At 44.2% G+C, this 17584-nt stretch overlaps 1 pseudogene; it reads left to right on the top strand.

The window, feature by feature from the left end:
* The window catches only part of LOC129811243 (RNA polymerase II-associated protein 1-like), a 29168-nt pseudogene extending 19401 nt beyond the window's left edge, over positions 1-9767 (top strand).
* Positions 9768-17584: the final 7817 nt, after the last annotated feature.

The following is a 17584-nucleotide window of genomic DNA, read 5'->3' as shown; positions in this document are numbered from 1 at the left end:
ATTCTCATGAATGGGGTAGAGATCACTGGCAGTGAACAGAGAGGAGCCCAGTCAGACCTACGGACAGCACTGGTTTTCTGGCATGTGGTGCATGTTTTTCAGTATGTTTGTACATCAGTATACATGGAGGGCCAAAAGAAACAGGAGCCTAGCCTAAGATAGGTCATATGTTGCCCTAGATGGCCTGCCCATGGAACTGTATGTGCAAGATTGAGAACAAGTGGTCTACATGTAGATGACACCACTAACTTCCTGCTATCTGCTTCTGACCCAAGGTAGAGTATGTGGTTGTCTACTGTGTAAATCCCCCCACATGAAGATTGGCTGTCCCCAGCTAAGTCCTTGTCAAACAAACCTGTCAAGGTTGAGCCAGACTTCTACAGTGTAGCAACATTTTGTGGAACATCCCATTGCACCTCTAACCCAGACACATCAGCAACAGGTACAGGGGTCCCCACATACTTCTCAAGACGCCGTTGGCGGTGTGACTTTCTGGGCCCTTTGTTTCCCCCCTCGCACAGACTATCAGTCAGGCACAGGTTGTAAACCAGCTTTGGCCTGGGCACGAGTGACAACTGAGTATGACATATGAACATCAGACTGGTAAACTGACTGGTCATATAGCTGACCCCCACACTTCCCAACAGATCAGAGAGTACACGCACATGCCTCCCCAAAATCATCTCAGAAAGGTAGTTTCTCCATTACCCCAACTTTGAGGAGGTATTTCAAACCCTGAACTTCAACTGTGAGCTCAGCTGTGCGCTGCTGCGACTGATCACCGTGGACGCATTGGATCAGTGTCTGGTGAACGTAATCAATGTCATTAACAGGTACATTAATTGTCTGATTAACGACAGGGGACTGCCGGTGTCAATCATTGAAGTAAGACTTTTACCATTCACTTTTACAGGTACCAAGACTGACCCTTCCCCACTCTGTCTATTCTGAACACCATCCCCCTCTCTGGTCACATAACAGTAACCTGAGAGCTTGGATTTACGTAGTGGACACATTGAAGCTTTGTGCTCCTGCTGCCGGCAGTAAAAACAGGTCAGACCCTTCCCATCAGAGCGAACTGCGTGATCCCTTATCTCCCTCCTCCCAGACGCATATCCCAGAGAGTTACCTCCACCATCTCTGTCTTCACTGATGTCCCTTGTGTCTCTGAAACTCCTTGGAGCGGGTGCTGCAGGTTGTGGTGGGCCCCCTTTACGTGCATTAAGTTACTGGAGTGAAAGCTTGGCCGCCATAAGCTTTGGGCTCGTGCTCTTAGACCCAGGTTCGAATGTTGTGTGGTAGAACTTGTAGAAGTTGCTTAAGGATGATGACCTCACCGATCTCGTCCTGTGTCTTCTCCTCCGGTCGAACCAATTGTCGGTAGAAGCCCTTGAGACGGTGGTACGTCTCTATTGGCAACTCACCCGATGGCATTGATGCAGCTCTGAAGCATTGACGGTAGGTCTCCGGGGAGATGTCGAACTTCATCAGCAGCGCTTCCTTCAAGCCCTTGTAGACGTTGGACAACCCCTCGCTGTATACGCCTCTAAGGCCTTGCCCGTGAGCAATGGGACAAGCCTGCAGGCCCACTCTACCTCTGGCCATCTTGGCCATTCACTCAAACCTAAGCAGGTAGTTTTCAATGTCCCCCCCCCCCCCCCCTGCTGGTATAAGGGCATCTTTGGCTCCTCCCTCAGGAATGCTGGACCGGTCTCCTGATGCTGGGGCTGGCCTCATCACTGCTTGGGGAGCCTGCTGTGGAGTTGAAGTCCCTGCTGCGTCGAGCATTTGTCGTCCTGGTGTTGGCAGAGCCAATCTTGGGCTCTCACTTACGAGTTTCGCTTGATGAGGAGCTGTAAGGATAGATTGGCGTAGGACACGGAACTCCTGCTTGAGGTCTTCGTCCCTCCTCTCAAGGCAGGTGAAAATTCTGGTCCCCCAACTGCTCCTTCAGTCAGTTGGTCTTTTATGGCTGTATCTGCTGGTTCAACCGGTAGCTCAAGCGGTTCTGGTTGTGTTTGGCCCCTTGGTCGGGCTCCTACTTTCTCATAATTGACCTCTTCTTCACCTGACGATTCCATGGTATTCCTTCCCGTTTCAATTTTAGGCACCTTTTCTGACAGTTGATGTTGCGGCTGAGAACACAATCAAAACACAAGTATAAACACCATGGGACCACGCAGCCGTCATACCGCTCAGGAAGCATACGTTTGTGTATGCCATAGGACTGTGTTTTTGATTAGTGAAATTGTTCACTTTAAGTTTGTATTATTCTGTTTCATTTGTTTCCAAGGGGGAAGGCACCTTGGGAGTGCTTAGGCAAGAGGCCTGCGGGCAGACATATACCTGTAGTATGTACAATGTCTATGCACACTAGGTAAGACCTGGCCGGACCATCCCCTGTATTTTGGTTAGTGTGCCAGGTAGGTAAGTTGTGGGTAGGTAAGGTAGGAGCGGGGGCTCTTTAAATTTTACTTAATTTGCTTTGGTTCCGTCCAGCCCCTTTTCCCCAAATTACCGTGTGATGGAAATAAATTCCCTGTAAACGGTAATATATTCTGCCTCTGTCATCCTTACCCGCACCTGCAGTCACATACCTCTTTCACTCCACGGGTAGTTGAGTGTAGCAGGGTGTTGCGTTCCCTCCTCCAAGAGGCGTGCGTAACGATACCCACAGTAAAACAAGTCCTATTTCGACGTAACCTGAAAGGCTGCTCAGCAAGGAAGAAGCCACTGCTCCAAAACCGCCATTAAAAAAGCTAGACTATGGTTTGCAACTGCACATGGGGACAAAAATCGTACTTTTTGGAGAAATGTCCTCTGGTCTGATGAAACAAAAATAGAACTGTTTGGCCATAATGACCATCATTATGTTTGGAGGAAAAAGGGGGAGACTTGTAAGCCGAAGAACACCATCCCAACTGTGAAGCACAGGGGTGGCAGCATCATGTTATGGGGGCGCTTTGCTGCAGAAGGGAATGGTGCACTTCACAAAATAGATGGCATTATGAGGCAGGAAAATGATGTGGATATATTGAGGCAACATCTCAAGACATCAGTCAGGAAGTTAAAGCTTGGTCGAAAATGGGTCTTCCAAATGGACAATGACCCCAAGCATACTTCCAAAGTTGTGTCAAAATGGCTTAAGGACAACAAAGTCAAGGTATTGGAGTGGCCATCACAAAGCCTTGACCTCAATCCCATAGAAAATTTGTGGGCAGCACTGAATAAGCATGTGCAAGCAAGGTTGTGAAGACTGGCCTCAGACCAGTAAGTGTGAGCTGAGCATCTGGTACATGCCATTGACTTGGGCTAGTGTACTGTAAGAGTGGGGGTTGGGCCTGTTTACCTCCTCACGGCCTGGGCGTATGTGTGACTTTCATGTTGAGGCCTTCTTTGCAGGAGTGGGGCATTTGTCTGATCTAAGGGGGCCTAAATGGAGTGTGGGCATGGTTGATTTTGGGAGGGGGGTTTGATTGGTTGCGGTGGGGGTGTGGTCTAGATGTAGGTCCTCTCGGTGTAAGTTCTGTAGGTCTGGGGGGGTCCCGCAGGTCTGGGATAGTGTCTTGCTGGTCTGGGTGGGGTGTCTATTGATCTGTTGCTCCTGTGTGAAGTGTTGCATCAGCGGTTGAGGGCGGTGTCCTTTCGGGTCCGAGCACTGCTACATTGTATAGGTGGACCTGGTCGTAAAGACTGTTCAAGTCCAGGGTGGAGTGGTGGGCCAGGTAAACATTTGGTTTTGAGGCACAGTCACGGGAAATACTTGCGTTTACCCACTGTATGGTAGGAGGCTGGAGATAACCACTTGTGTGTTGGGGAAAATAGAAGAAGCTTTTTCAATCACTCCCTTGAGTGCTGTGGTCACCCTTTCCTGCTGTGTTGTCAGGTTGTTTGTGACTGTGTATTATTATGTGGCTGGGTGACCCTAGTTGGTCCTAGGACAGAAAGTCTAAGGTGAGCTGAGTGTTTGGACACCAGAGTTTAGACATGTGTTTGGGAAAATGTTTATTTTCTTGTATATATTTCCTGTTTGAGTCCATAAGGAGTACAATCTGTGGATTGTGTATGTTCTCAGTGGGTGTGGGGGGGTTGTAGGAGGACTATCAGAGTGGCTGACAGGGGGGGGGGGGGGGTGCTCAGAGGGGGTGGGATCCCCTGGGCTTGGGGTTCTTCATCTGGCTGTCCTGCTGTGATGTTGAGGATAAGGTCAGGGTCTGGGGTGGACTGTTCTGCTGGCTTTTCTGAGGGGGTGACCAGGTCTCTAATGGGTTGTTCTCTGTCACACGCCATCCCCCTCACCCTCTCCTCCAGCACTCTGATCCCCTCCTCTAGTGCTGTGTTCTGCTCCTGCTCTTTCTCCTGATGTTGTCTCACCACAGTCCAGAGTGCAGATATGTCTCTCCAGGTCTGGTTGAGGGGCTGTTTTGTGCTATTTTTTGTGCTGACTGGAGTGTGTTCACCTGCTGTTCCAGCTCCACTTGCCTTACCTCCAGCTGGGGGAATGTGTCCTTCATTTCAATGAGGAAGTAGTATTTTGTGCTGGGAGGTTGACTTTCCGCTTGGGGTTGTTCGTCTGTGGGGTTGTATAATGAAGAGGTCTGGTCTGACACACTCGGGGTGGGGGTATCTTTCTCAAGAGAGAGCTTATCCTAATGAGGTATCTCTTTGATTATGTGAAAGTTGGGGGGTAGTGTGTTAATATAGTGCTGCACCTTGCCAGGGGATGGTCTGTGTGGAAGATTCATTTGCTAATGTTCCCACTTTTATAATAGTCAGCAAAGTTTCTCTTGATTTTCCATAAGGAGCTTATTTTTGTACTATTTTCGTGCCTTATCATTTTTTACATGCAGAGGGTACTGTATTGTAATTACCTATGAACAGCGGGAGGGGGTTTCAAAGGCCTCTGCATTTTTGTGGGGTAGGCTTTGAGACTATCCTGCCATTGATGGGCTCAAGGGCTTTGACACCTCTCACTTCACATGTCAGTGGTAATTGAAGATGCTGTCAGATCTGTTCTGTCCTAGCAAGCTTGGTAGCTTTAACTTAGCATTCAGTCCTTAACAAGTAAAATAATAGAATTGTAATATTTTTTCTTGGCTTTTAAAATAGCTTCAGACTAAACATGACTCACTCAGTTCGAGGTTGGAGGGTGTTTTCAGGTTTCTGTTTGTTTGCTAGAGCATTTGCTGTATAGCTTAGGTAGTAGGACTCCTTCCAGGTAATCTTGTCCAAAGTCAGGTTGGAGGTTTGGAGTTTAGATTTGGAATGAAGGTTTTGTTGTGTAAGGTAGTATCCTGTATATATCCTTGCCAAAAAATCCAAGTTATCTAACTCAAAATCTATATTTTAAAAACATGCTGAAAAATGCAGGAGCTCATCTGCTCATGACCCCTCTCTCCTCCATTCCTTTCTCAAGCTCGCAGAGAAAGGGGCTGTCAACAGTTTAATTACATCTGTTTCGTTGGGAAAATATGTTTCTATCTATGTTCTCAAACAGATTTCACTGGGTAGCTGCAGGAACAGGGTTGGAGAGCCCATGGCATACAGAGCTTGGAAGAAGTATCACCTGTTGCGCAGCGAGAGCATGCTCCTCAAACACTGGTTGACGCCTGGAGTGAAGATGTTCTTATAAGCCCAGACATTTCTACTTGCAATCCCGTTTGAAAGCAGAGTTTTGATGCTTGTCACTAAGAAGAGGACCCCAGCTGCTACTATATTTATTTCTCAGCTGCTAGTATTAAGCACATGCTCCGCTATGAAAACCGGAGTAGCCTACCTGGCATGTTTAAAAAACAAACCCAGTGAAAGCAGCCTCCATTCGCTATTCGAGTGCATACAGATTATGTATTTTCCCCCCTGCCCCTGCCCATTTGATAACGGGCCATTCTAAATCGATGCAAATTTGACATATTAGTACAGACAAGATTACTTTGAGAATAATCTTATGTGTGAAAAATATGATCACTTTGAGAGAACAGTGTGAGCAGCCTGAGTCAAGGAACAGAGCGCAAGCTTTTTTGTGACTTTCTCAAATCATTATTAGCATATATAGTTGCATTATGCTGCCCATATTTGTTTTCATTTCTAAGACATTCTAAGATTTGTATCATTAACTATAGTTGCCAATTAACTCTAAATCTAGCGTAAAGGACCTGTTTCAAATATCTACTTTTACGCTCAACATCGCCAAATATCGCTCCGGAATGGAAAACATATCCTTTATATTTTATTCAGCAAAGCTCAATTATATTCTTCTTACTATAAAATCATGTAATGGCACAGTACTTATAAGCATATCTTGTGTGCAAAATAATACGCCTACTACAGCCTATGCTGTGGCACATACAATAGGCCATTCATTCTGTTCTTCTGTGTAAGTGTACGTCAGGAAGCAGGTGCAAAATGTGAGTTTAATAATGTACAGATACAGTTTAAGAAACATGAGACGAATACTGAACGTGAGATAAAATAATACTACCTAATGACTGATGTCAACTGAGGGCTAAATAAAGGTGGAGTAATCAAGGATAAAATGATTATCAGGTGTGCTAATGATGGGGAACAAGTGTGCCTAATATAGTTGCCAGGGCCGGTGTTAGCAGACCAGTGATATCGAGCGCCAGAGGGAGCAGTAGTAGGCGTGACATTCTGAAATACATTTTCTTCACATAATGTTTCTTTTAGACCTGCATAAAATAAATCATGGATTTATTGTGATGGTGTAAATTAAATGGATTTCTTGGAGATGCGAAAGGTCTTTATGTTAATTAATGGACCGGCAGTCAGTTGCATGATAATAACCAGCTGTCAGCCCTAGTCTTAGGCTATATAGCATCATCATATAGAGTTATTCAGGGCCAGGCTGTCTCATCTCCCTATACAGTAGGCTCATCTAGTCCTTCAGTCACTTTGTTCCTCAGACAGGTGGCTTTGTTAAGTAGTGAATCTGTACATGTATGTGCATCTGTGAAGTATTCACTTGTTGGGATACTTGGCAATTTCCCTGTTAAATATATCAGATACAGATAGTGTACCATAATAATCTTCACAATATTTGACTGAGCTGTTTGTACTCAATGCTTCCAGGTTCTCACTGTTGAAAGAGAATTCTCTCACGGGCCTTGTCTATGTGATTTGGAATGCTCCTGGCTAAATGTACATGGTGTTCTTTCCCAAACCAACATGGCCAACCTAAAAGGAGTTCTCCTCCATTGAACTTTCATAAAACAGAATTTAAAACTCTGGAATTCCTGTGCTATGAAATATTGGATGTGTTGAGGTGCAGGCCCAGAAGAGGAATTGTTGAGAGCCAGGGTGGTTTGAGATGCATTACCCCAAGCCAAAATGTGTAATGTTGGCACAACTCAGAATATATCATCTTGTTGGTTCATTGTTAATCTATGTAGTTTATTGCAGCAGTGTGCTGCCGTGGACATTGTGCACCACCAGATGCAAGCATGGTTTACATTTTATACAGCATCTGGTCTGTTAAGCACCACAATTGCTCTTCTCACATTCAGTTTTATTTATTTTTTGCATTGCCGTTGTCTAGATCTAGGCTTCATTAGAAATACATGTGAAGCAGGTTTTCAAAAGCTCATGGGCAAGGGCTGGGGGCTTTCATCTCAAGTCACACAAAATTAATAGGTTTTTCTCAGGATGGGAAATGGGTGTGCCTATGCCCACCCATGCTGTGCCCCTGCCCAGTCATGTGAAATCTATAGATTAGGGCCTAATTTATTTCAATCAACGGATTTCCTTTTTTGAACTGTAACTCAGTAAAAGCTTTGAAATTGTTGCATGTTGTGTTTTTATATTTTTGTTCAATTTAGTTTCTAACCTGATATTAAACATGTCATGCTAAGCCATTGTATATTATATCCAGGTTACACCGAATAGTATCCTCTGGATCTAACTCCTGTCCTTTTCACTTTCAGTTAGATCACTGCTCTATAGCTGGAATTCCTCTGATGCCACAGCCAGCCAGCCTTAGTCTTCTTATAAAGGCTCTATTTTATGTGAACTCAGTGCTGTATAGCTCCTCCCCTCCCCCCAGACCCTGGGTCCTTTGCTAAGGGAAGCCTGTGTCCAGCTGCCCTCTGTCCGGGGCTGCTACCTCTCTCACCTGGCCCACATGAGCCTTCTGTCCTCTCCTCCAGGGACCACCACCTGGGCCGAACTCCCTGGCTCAATACCCAGCTCCTCCCAGAACTCTCCGGCCCCCCCATCCTGTCCGATTGGTTCTTCCTGCCACTCGTCAGCCTGTACGAGCGGGCAGAGACACTGGACGGAGGGGTCCTGCAGGTGGAGTTGCTCCCCGCGGTGGAAGTGCAGTTGGTCACACACTGCCTACAGTGGCTGCTGCTGCTGGAGGTCTGGAGGGAGGAGGTACTCAGGGTGGTGCTGCCTGTAGCCAAGCTGGCCTGTCTGGCTTGTATCTTCCTGTGCTCCATTAATTTCTTCCTGGAGAGGCCTGTCTAGAGGCTGACCTTGGCTCTGGACCTCAACTCCCCTCCTCCAGGCCTGGACTCCTTCAATGACCTCTATTCTGCCCTGGTTGGACAGTTTGCGTCGGGGTCAGTCGGGGTCCCCCTGTTTGACTACTTCAGCAGAGGCGCTTCAATGCCACCATGAAGTTGGCTGCGTTTAGGGAGCATGTGGGCCTGCTGCGCTCCCTGGGGGTAACACTGGAACAGGTGAGAGGGAGGCTGGTTAACATGCTGGATTGAAAGTTGTAATTGAGAGTACACGGTACATTTCTGTGTAAACGGCCAGTAGATAGAGCACTGGGGTTCTTGTCACTTTCTGCAAAATTGTGCGATTTGACAGTATCTAATTCATGTGACATAAAGATAGGCTAAATGAACCCCTCTCTGTGTTCCTCCTAGCTGGCCATTCCTATGGAGAGGTTCACGTCGCCCCCGGTGGATTCTCTCCCACTGATACTCTACTTCCGTGCGCTGATGACGGCGACCTCAGACCCACGATGACAATTGACTGGACTGTGTTGCATTGCAGTTCCTAGAAATGTCATACTGCTCAACAGGGCTAGGCAATTTGAGGGTAATTGAGAATCGCTCTGTACTTTGGATATGAACTCTTTTGTACGCCCCTCTGAAAGGCTTTCTCCCCCCTTCTCCAGTAGGTTGAAACAGCACGTCGCAGCTTCCTGAGGAAGACTCACTACTACCTGACTGATGAGGTACACACCCGTACTCACTCTCCTTCCCCTGGGCCTTCCAGCTCTTCACTCCTCTCACCTTCCCCTGGGCCTTCTTATCCTCCTGCCACTCCTCCCCTCTCCGCTGAGGGTCTTTCCTAACATCTGTTCTGTCCAGATTAGGTGTTGAGGAGCCACCTGCTGCTGTTCAGTCTGCCCCAGAAAGTCTTTGAGCTGGGCTTCGTCACTGACGATCATCTGCCTCCCATCTGGCAATGCAGACTGGAGAGTGTTCTAGGGACCCAGGAGGTTAGTGAAAGCAAAGGGGAATGAGGACAGTGATTAGGGGGGCAAATCATGGTTTTCATTTGAGCTCTGTGGTCATGCCAAGGGTACAAGCTCCAGGAGGGTTTACTGAAAACACTGAGCGAGGATAAAGACATGCTGTAAAAGGGCCTGGATGTGTCTGTCAAAATAATCAGTTAAGCTCCTTTAGTATGTTTATGTAACTTCAGCACTGTTAGAGTATTACATTTGTCTTTAATCTTCGTTGTCATTCAGCATTTGATGAACACTTAAAATAAAAATGGATCTACTTACAGATGAATACGCAGTAATGGTTTTGGTCCGCTGCCACAGCAGAGCATGTCATGTTCAATGTGGCTTTTTGCAAATCAAAACTAGGTTCAAATGATGTAATTATGTCACTGAAAATGGGATGATAATTAAGCCGGCTCCTGTTCTACTTAAATGTCATATCAGCCCAAAAAACAATGAAACACTTACACTCCAATTTAAATAATGCTTAATGTAAAATCCCACAAACTTTTACCAGTGTGGCCCCTGTTACTTTTCCATTGAAGCTACTTAACTAGTGCCTGTCTAAAATCTAATTTGTAAAGTGCCCATAAGGAATGTCAAACAAAGTGATGTTAGTCTCTTCCCCGCTGTGCTAGTATAGATAAAAGTTTGGTTTCAAAGACCACTTGCCTGTTCCATAAGATATGAAAAGGTTTCCTTCTGTCCTTTCCTCTTATTTGTCTATCTTTTATTTAACCTTTATTGAACTAGGCATGCTGGGCCAATTGTGCGCTGCCCTATGGGACTCCCAATCACGTCCGGTTGTGATACAGCCTGGAATCTAACCAGGGTCTGTAGTGACGCCTCTAGCACTGAGATGCAGTGCCATAGACTGTGCGCCACTCGGGAGTCTACACGTGTCCGTGTGCCACTCTCACCCCTCACCTTGTGATTGGGAACATTGTTCTGTGTAGGGTGATGTCTTTCAAATGAGACGTTAAACGGGTGTCCTGACTCTGTGGTCACTAAAGATCTCATGCCACTTATCGTAAGAGTGGGGTTGTTAACCACGGTGGCCTGGCTAAATTCCCAATCTAAATTCTCATACCATCACATGGCCACCTAATTATCTCCAGTTTCTAATTGGCTTATTCATCCCCCCTCTTCTCCCCTATAACTGTTCCCCAGGTCGTTGTTGTAAATGAGAATGTGTTTTCAGTCAACTTACCTGGTAAAATAAGGGTTCAATAAAAAAATAAAAATAATAATAAATTCATTCGTACCAAATGTTCCCAAAAGAGAAAAATGTTTCTGTGTTTTGTACACCACACAATGAACAGTCTATGAGATCTGTGTTTCTTTTCCAGTCTATTTTCTTTCAATTATGCATACAGTTTGATGTGGCCATGATTGCTTACAGTGCAGATTTTCACACCCAACATGTACATGCAGGGGCGAAAATCTGAGATCAACCTTGGAGGGGACAATTACATTAAATTTTCTCAAGAGCAATTCCTGAGGGGGACACCAAAGTAGTGCTGTAACACATAGCATACGTTGTTAAATGTATATTGAGGAACCATAATTCCTACAACTGGATAATTGATAGGTACAGTAGTTAACTGAAGGGTTTTCCCAACTTGTTCAAATGTTTAAATCATTATAATTCTACTACTAATAATAGTTATAGCAGTGCTCCTTACCAGTCCAGTATGTATGCAGGTATTCGTACTTACAACCAGCAATATCAAGAAAGGTCAGTAGGTGACAATGGTACTGTACACTGTATGGGTGTAGTTTTCATAAATACAATGAACATGGTGTGATCACATCTAAAATAATCTCCATTGAGAACCATCACAAAGTTGGTCTCCGTATTGAATTGACCTTTTAATTTGACTTTTTCTGATACATTTATATAGTCATTAAATATGTCCACCTGGCCTGAGTCTACAATATCTTTGCAAGAACAAAAAGCTTAAAATAAGTACAGTTCTAAAAGCAAAATAACTACTTCAATGAAAAACCCAAATAAATCAACCAAAATATCCTTCAGTCAGTGTCTCAACTCTTCAAACAGCAGCTATGGACAAGTATGTCGCACAAAGTATGCAATTTTAAATAAAATAACATGAAATAAATCATTTGTAAGTGTACTAAAAACTACTAAACAAAATAACAACTATCAATTACACCATGGGTTCTCAAACAGGGGTCCATGGACTAATTGCAAGGGGTCCGTGAAATAAAAAAGTGTAATGAATGTAGTCAGTACCACAAGGTTTCCAGTAAGTTTACATATAATATAGAGGGGGTGGAGGTCCCTGAGGACCGCTCAAAACCTTGCCTGCCTTGCCTCAAAATATGCAGGGGTTCCAGTACCCCAAAAAGGTTGAGAACCACTGCTATACACACTACTGAACAAAAGAACCGAGCATATGTTTGCGGGTTTCCTCAACAACACATCAGTTGGCACTTTCGCAATGCCCTCGCCTGTTGTCTCCGACACCCTGTATAGCCCAATAAACTCCTTGTGAGGGACATGGTCATGGTCAACATAACGCAAACAGACATTCTCCTGTTCAGCACCAGAGACATCTTGAGTACCATCAACAATTAATGAAAATTGTACAATCGGAAGCGACCTAATCTCAGCTGCAATGCCTCGAATGACTATTGGCCATGATGTTCAGAATTTCATTCTGTGCTTTGGGGCCTGTGTACATTGTGGTACGCTCTGTTAACCACTTCAGTAAAATGGGATCATCCTCTTCTGCCCTAAGTTTCAAAATCTGGTATAAATTCCCACTGTCATCCGTGTGGCCTCTAAAGGCTTGTCCCTGTCTTACTACATGCCGCACCGAACTAACAATTTTCATCAAGCAATGCCTTGCGTCATCCTGCTGTTTACCCCACGCGCTGGACATAACTGGACACTGATTGGATTTAGCTGGTGTGCTGTTACAATTACAAAGTAGCGGTGGGTTTGGCAATTTTGATGTGCTGTGAATTTTTCAATGCCTTTTCTCCAGTTCCTAAATCCTGCACTAATGAAGGCAGCATCAGCTCTTTGGCCAAAAGATGGCTGGCTTGAAAACCCTTGGCTACAGTGAAAACACAACACTCCTTTTATTGATGGATTATAATGTAGCCAGGGGAAATCGCGAAACCATCTCTCTTGAAACGTCAACACTCTGTTGGCAAGAGTTTGCGGTTCTATAAATTGTGGGTGTGGCTGATATGGTTTTGTGCCATCACTGTGGTAACTGGACAATGCTGTGCCACTGTCCCCTATACTGGTGCTGCTGGCAACAAGGGTGACACTTGGTCCTGCCGTGGCTGTGACACTGTCCTCTGAAGTCTCTCTCCCTGGCTCTTTCCCTTTCACCACCCTAACTGACTCAGTCTGTCTCCTAGAAAATAAATAAGGTGTTTGCCGTACTCCTAACTACCGGTACCCAAAACTACACAATTAATCACAACAGCAATACCATTGCCGTAAACAAATCTTAGTTTAGTCACCAGTTTAAGTTGAGAGTGGGGGTATCCATGGCATTTTCCAATTATGTCCCTATTTTACAAGTCAAAAAAATTGAGAACCTTTCATAATGTTGCCAAACAAAGACTCAACAAACTTACCTGAGACTCCCTGTCTGCCAGTCTGTCCCTGCATATCTGTCCCCAACTCTGCTGTCTGTGTGCCATCTGTTGCCTGCTCTGCCTAATGACATCATTGTGAAACATTTCCATTCGCATTTCACTTCTTTCTTATGAACATTTTATCAACTAGTCGTTGAGATATTAGGATACTAGAGTTCTTACTATGCGTTTTGGTGTACTGACAAATACTCTGATGTCCGTCTTCTTACTTTTTTCTGCCATTTTTCTACCTGGCTGGCTGGCTGGCCTAGCTGCACACACACACATTTACACAACACATGCTGCAACCTTTTGTAATTTAAATAGTTTGTTTCATATTGGCTGGCTTCCAACAATAGCTGAATTTGTAAAGCTAGCGAGCACCAATTCCGTTTCTGTGTGTTTGCTATAATCTTTGCTACCTGGTTAAATAAAGGTGAAATAAAATAAAATAAAAAAAGTTCACTATCGACAATTTATCTTTTGCAACGAGACCATTATATATATTTAAGACAATGGTAGAAGAGAGTGTAGTTCTGTTCTGTTCAGTTTGGACTTCAGTTTATTGCTAACCTTATCACAGGGACGTCGAAGCACTACAGCTGCATGCTGATCTTGGAATAAACTGACGATAGCAAAGATTCCATCTTTGACGACGCCACATAAATGGAATAGGTACTAGCTAGCTTGATAGTTAATGTTTGCTTTAGTTTGCGCGCTAGCTCTGCAAATTCAACTAGTGTGTGAACCCTGCCAACATAAAAATAAATAAATAACATTGCTATGGACCTGCTATGGATTGACTGGATTAACCTCACGTCAGTTACGTACATGTCCCTTTCGGACAGTAGATACGAACTCTCTATTACCTTGCCAGCTAAAGAACTGGCAGTGGATCAAACCATTGTGAGGCAAAGGGCGGGGTGGGTCGCAATCTTTTGAAATTTAAATGCGCTATTAAGTGTCTATAATCAGCACAAGTGCTTTCATTGCGTATTATTAATATTATTGAAATTACATAGTTATGTTTACAGTGATATATTGGGGGGGACAAATCATATTTTTCCCAAGATGGGGGGGTCGTGTCCCCCCCGTCCCCCCTGGGATTTCCGCCTATGTGTACATGTAGAATGACAGGCTGGCGCCTTGGTGAATCGCATCCAATTCACTCTCTCTCTTTCGCTCTTTCTCACTCTCTGTAACTAACTCTTCCCTAAAGAACAGTTGTTGGTTGGTTGCTTTTCTTGTTAGCTTCCTCAGGAATGCTGTCTTTGTGGTTTGCCAGTATGGGATGACAATGGACCCTCTTGCGGGCTTGTCTAATACTGGTCATATGGTTCCCTCCACATCTGGTATGCATTGTTACTCAAGCAGGGTTCCCTGAGGTTTCACACCAGTTCCCATATGAAAGCAGGCCATGTACAGTACATACATATTAAATGGCGCCAGGTTCATCATGGCTATTTTATTGATGGCCGTTTAACGCTGTGGTACGAACATGTGGATGACATAGCTTCCAAAACCTAACTTTTCCAAGATAAAATTTCACACCTGATTTGTTTCCCTGGTCAAATGCCTGGTATACTGTATGTGTTCTCCATGACCGTCACATCTATTTACCGCGCACAATGGAGAGCTGATTATTATTATTATTGTCTCTGGGGAAATCAATGTTGGGGCGGCAGGTAGCCTAGTGGTTAGAGCGTTGGACTAGTAACCGAAAGGTTGCAAGATTGAATCCCTGAGCTGACAAGGTAAAAATATGTCTTTCTGCCCCTGAACAAGGCAGTTAACCCACTGTTCCTAGGCCGTCATTGAAAATAAGAATTTGTTAACTGACTTGCCTAGTTAAATAAAGGTGTAATGTATTAGCAACAGTTATTAAAACACCTAAATAAGTCCAGAAGGTTGAATATCACAAGTCTCTCTCTCAAAGGATGTTATGATAATTAGGTTAAAGTAACATAACATAAGTTTTCTCTCTTAAACACTATTCCTTCTCTCCTTCCTGCTGCTATAACTTTGTTCAAGAGAGTTTGACAGAGTTTCCTGGGACAGATTACAGACAGGTCTCTGTAGACACAGAGCTTGAGCACACTGCTGTTGTAACATTCCTCCATAAAGGAGTCTCACCTGATGGATCTCCTCTGTTTCCTCCTGGAGCTTGAATATGATCCATTAAACTATCTGCAGCACTTGGAAAAATCTCACTCCAGATGGCCACTCATAAACTACTTTTATAGGAAGCTTAGTCTGTCAAGAATTTATACTGAAATCAGAAGTTGACAGATATGGGGTGGGAAGGTGTTAGGCCTATTTCTACAGGCAGATTTTTGTTCCCACACACCTTGCAATCTCAGTTCAGTTAGAATGCTCTTAAATGCTCAGCAACTTGTATGATTTTGTGCGCAGTTGCTATAGAGCAGAAACCAATTCTTAAGAGTTGCTGTAGCTTCTGTAGGAAAATAGGGCATACTTCATTGAATGAAGAGGGCTCCATGCAAATTGAAAACATGAATTCTTCCACTATAGTTGTAGACAGTATAATGATTATTTACGCGGAGTTGTCGTGCATCCGCCATTACTCAGCTGCAAACGTCAATGTAAAAACGTCTCATATCCTGTGAGTCATTTTGTGTGTTTCTGTCAAACAACCTCATATTCAACTCAGTTAACCTTTTTCAAAGAGTGTTGTGTTATGACTTACTGCGCCATAGTAGAATTATCTCTCAGAAGTTTAGGTCTCAGCCATCTTGATAAGCAAAATGTCTTAGGGAATAATCACACACTTCCTGGAGTGAAGTGTGGAAAGAAGACGGAATTAACCACGATGGGTTCTAAAGTCACAACAACCGTACAGTAAAAATGCATCTCTTTGTGTTTGTCTCATTGTGATTAAGGCGATCATTCAGTTGTACTGCCTTGTTTTTCAATGTCCGAGATGAAGAGAACGCCCACCGGATAGGTTTACCTCAGAGTACAGACGTGATACCTGGGACTACTGAAACAAAAGCCTGATATATGTAACATATGTGATGGCTGGGTCATATTTCTCTCCTGTCATGGTTGGGTGCCATCTGGAATAGCTGCTGGGCATGTCGGCTGTTTCAAACAGATAGAGCTAACTCTGTCAGTGGGATAATGCAGCCTTTGGCAAATGTGCAGCAGGCTGTGTTCCAACAGACATAATCTCTGGTCTAAGAGTGTATTTCGAACAGGAGGGGGTAAAATACGGTCTGTCTGTCTCTAGATAGTGCAACTGTAACAGCTTATGGCCGTTATGTATGGATCTTTGACCTCTGGATGATTGATATTCATGACGAACACAACATTGGTCTCATCCATCTCTCTGGTTTCCCCCCATTTTTTTTTTATAGATCCATCAGCCTAAACTGGGTCAATGGAGTGAAGATGCTTAAACCTGATTGTTATAGTGAATTATCTTCAAAGGGCGGCTGAATAGCATTTGAACCTCATGGCACGTTGTTGTAAAGTTCATGTTGTCCAGTAGGAGGTGCTGTTTGGTCATCTGAGAACTCCCTAAGGTGGCAGGCACACTGGGCCGATTGACCCGGTCCTACAAGAGAACTAGTAAGCCCCAGAATAAGTGGACTAAATTGCTATCACCAGGTCCTAATGTCATTATCCACAGTAGTAATTCAGTGGGACTGATTATATTAGTTTGAGGACATAATGCTCTGGCGATGGCGTGGTTTCTCAACACTGCCCACATTGAGTCCAAGTTGTTCTCGTTACAGACAAAAATAAAGACATTGTAAAATGCATACTTCTCTTTACTATGCTTTTGGCCAAATACAGGCAGGCTTCTGTCTGACTGGTATTCCTAAATAAACGGCATCTTACTACAGCAGGTATTGTCATACACCAACATGGTCTATAGAGCATTCCTGTCCACATATGGGAAGTTGAAGGGTGGATGTGTGTACATGCATGTTTAGTGCTGGGTTGAGGTCGACGTTGGCTGATGTTGTTCTTTCTTTTACTCTCAGGATGACGTGGTAGGAGAACTCAATAACTCGCCGTCTCCTTGTTGTTGAGGTAAATTACTCATTTACAGTGAATTAAATTGAAACAAGCACTGTGATTCAGTTAGTGGCCAGCAATAACTTGCCTTGTCACGCAACTGAGAGAGAGGCGGTGAGAGACAGTATACCACGCTTCTCTACCCCTGGCGTATGAGGAATATAGCACCTCTATAAAATTATTCTTAGAGAGCAACATCTATTACAGGTTGCGAACACCTGCTCTACCTTTAAGTCTCGTAAAATGCCTTTCCTTCACGTTATCATTATCACAGTCATTATCATTTTTGCGGTCATTATCATTATTGTGGTCATTATCACAGTCATTATCATTATCGCGGTCAAGTCGTATCAAGTCATCATTATTATCTGCTAGCTGAGAAAAGAAGCAAGGCCTCCCTTTCCAGAGCTATTTAGTCCTTTGTCCCAGGCTGATAGAAAT

The sequence above is a fragment of the Salvelinus fontinalis genome, chromosome 15 (genome assembly GCF_029448725.1).
Source record: "Salvelinus fontinalis isolate EN_2023a chromosome 15, ASM2944872v1, whole genome shotgun sequence".
Classification (NCBI taxonomy): Eukaryota; Metazoa; Chordata; class Actinopteri; order Salmoniformes; family Salmonidae; genus Salvelinus; species Salvelinus fontinalis.
This window is presented reverse-complemented; position numbering and strand designations above follow the sequence as displayed.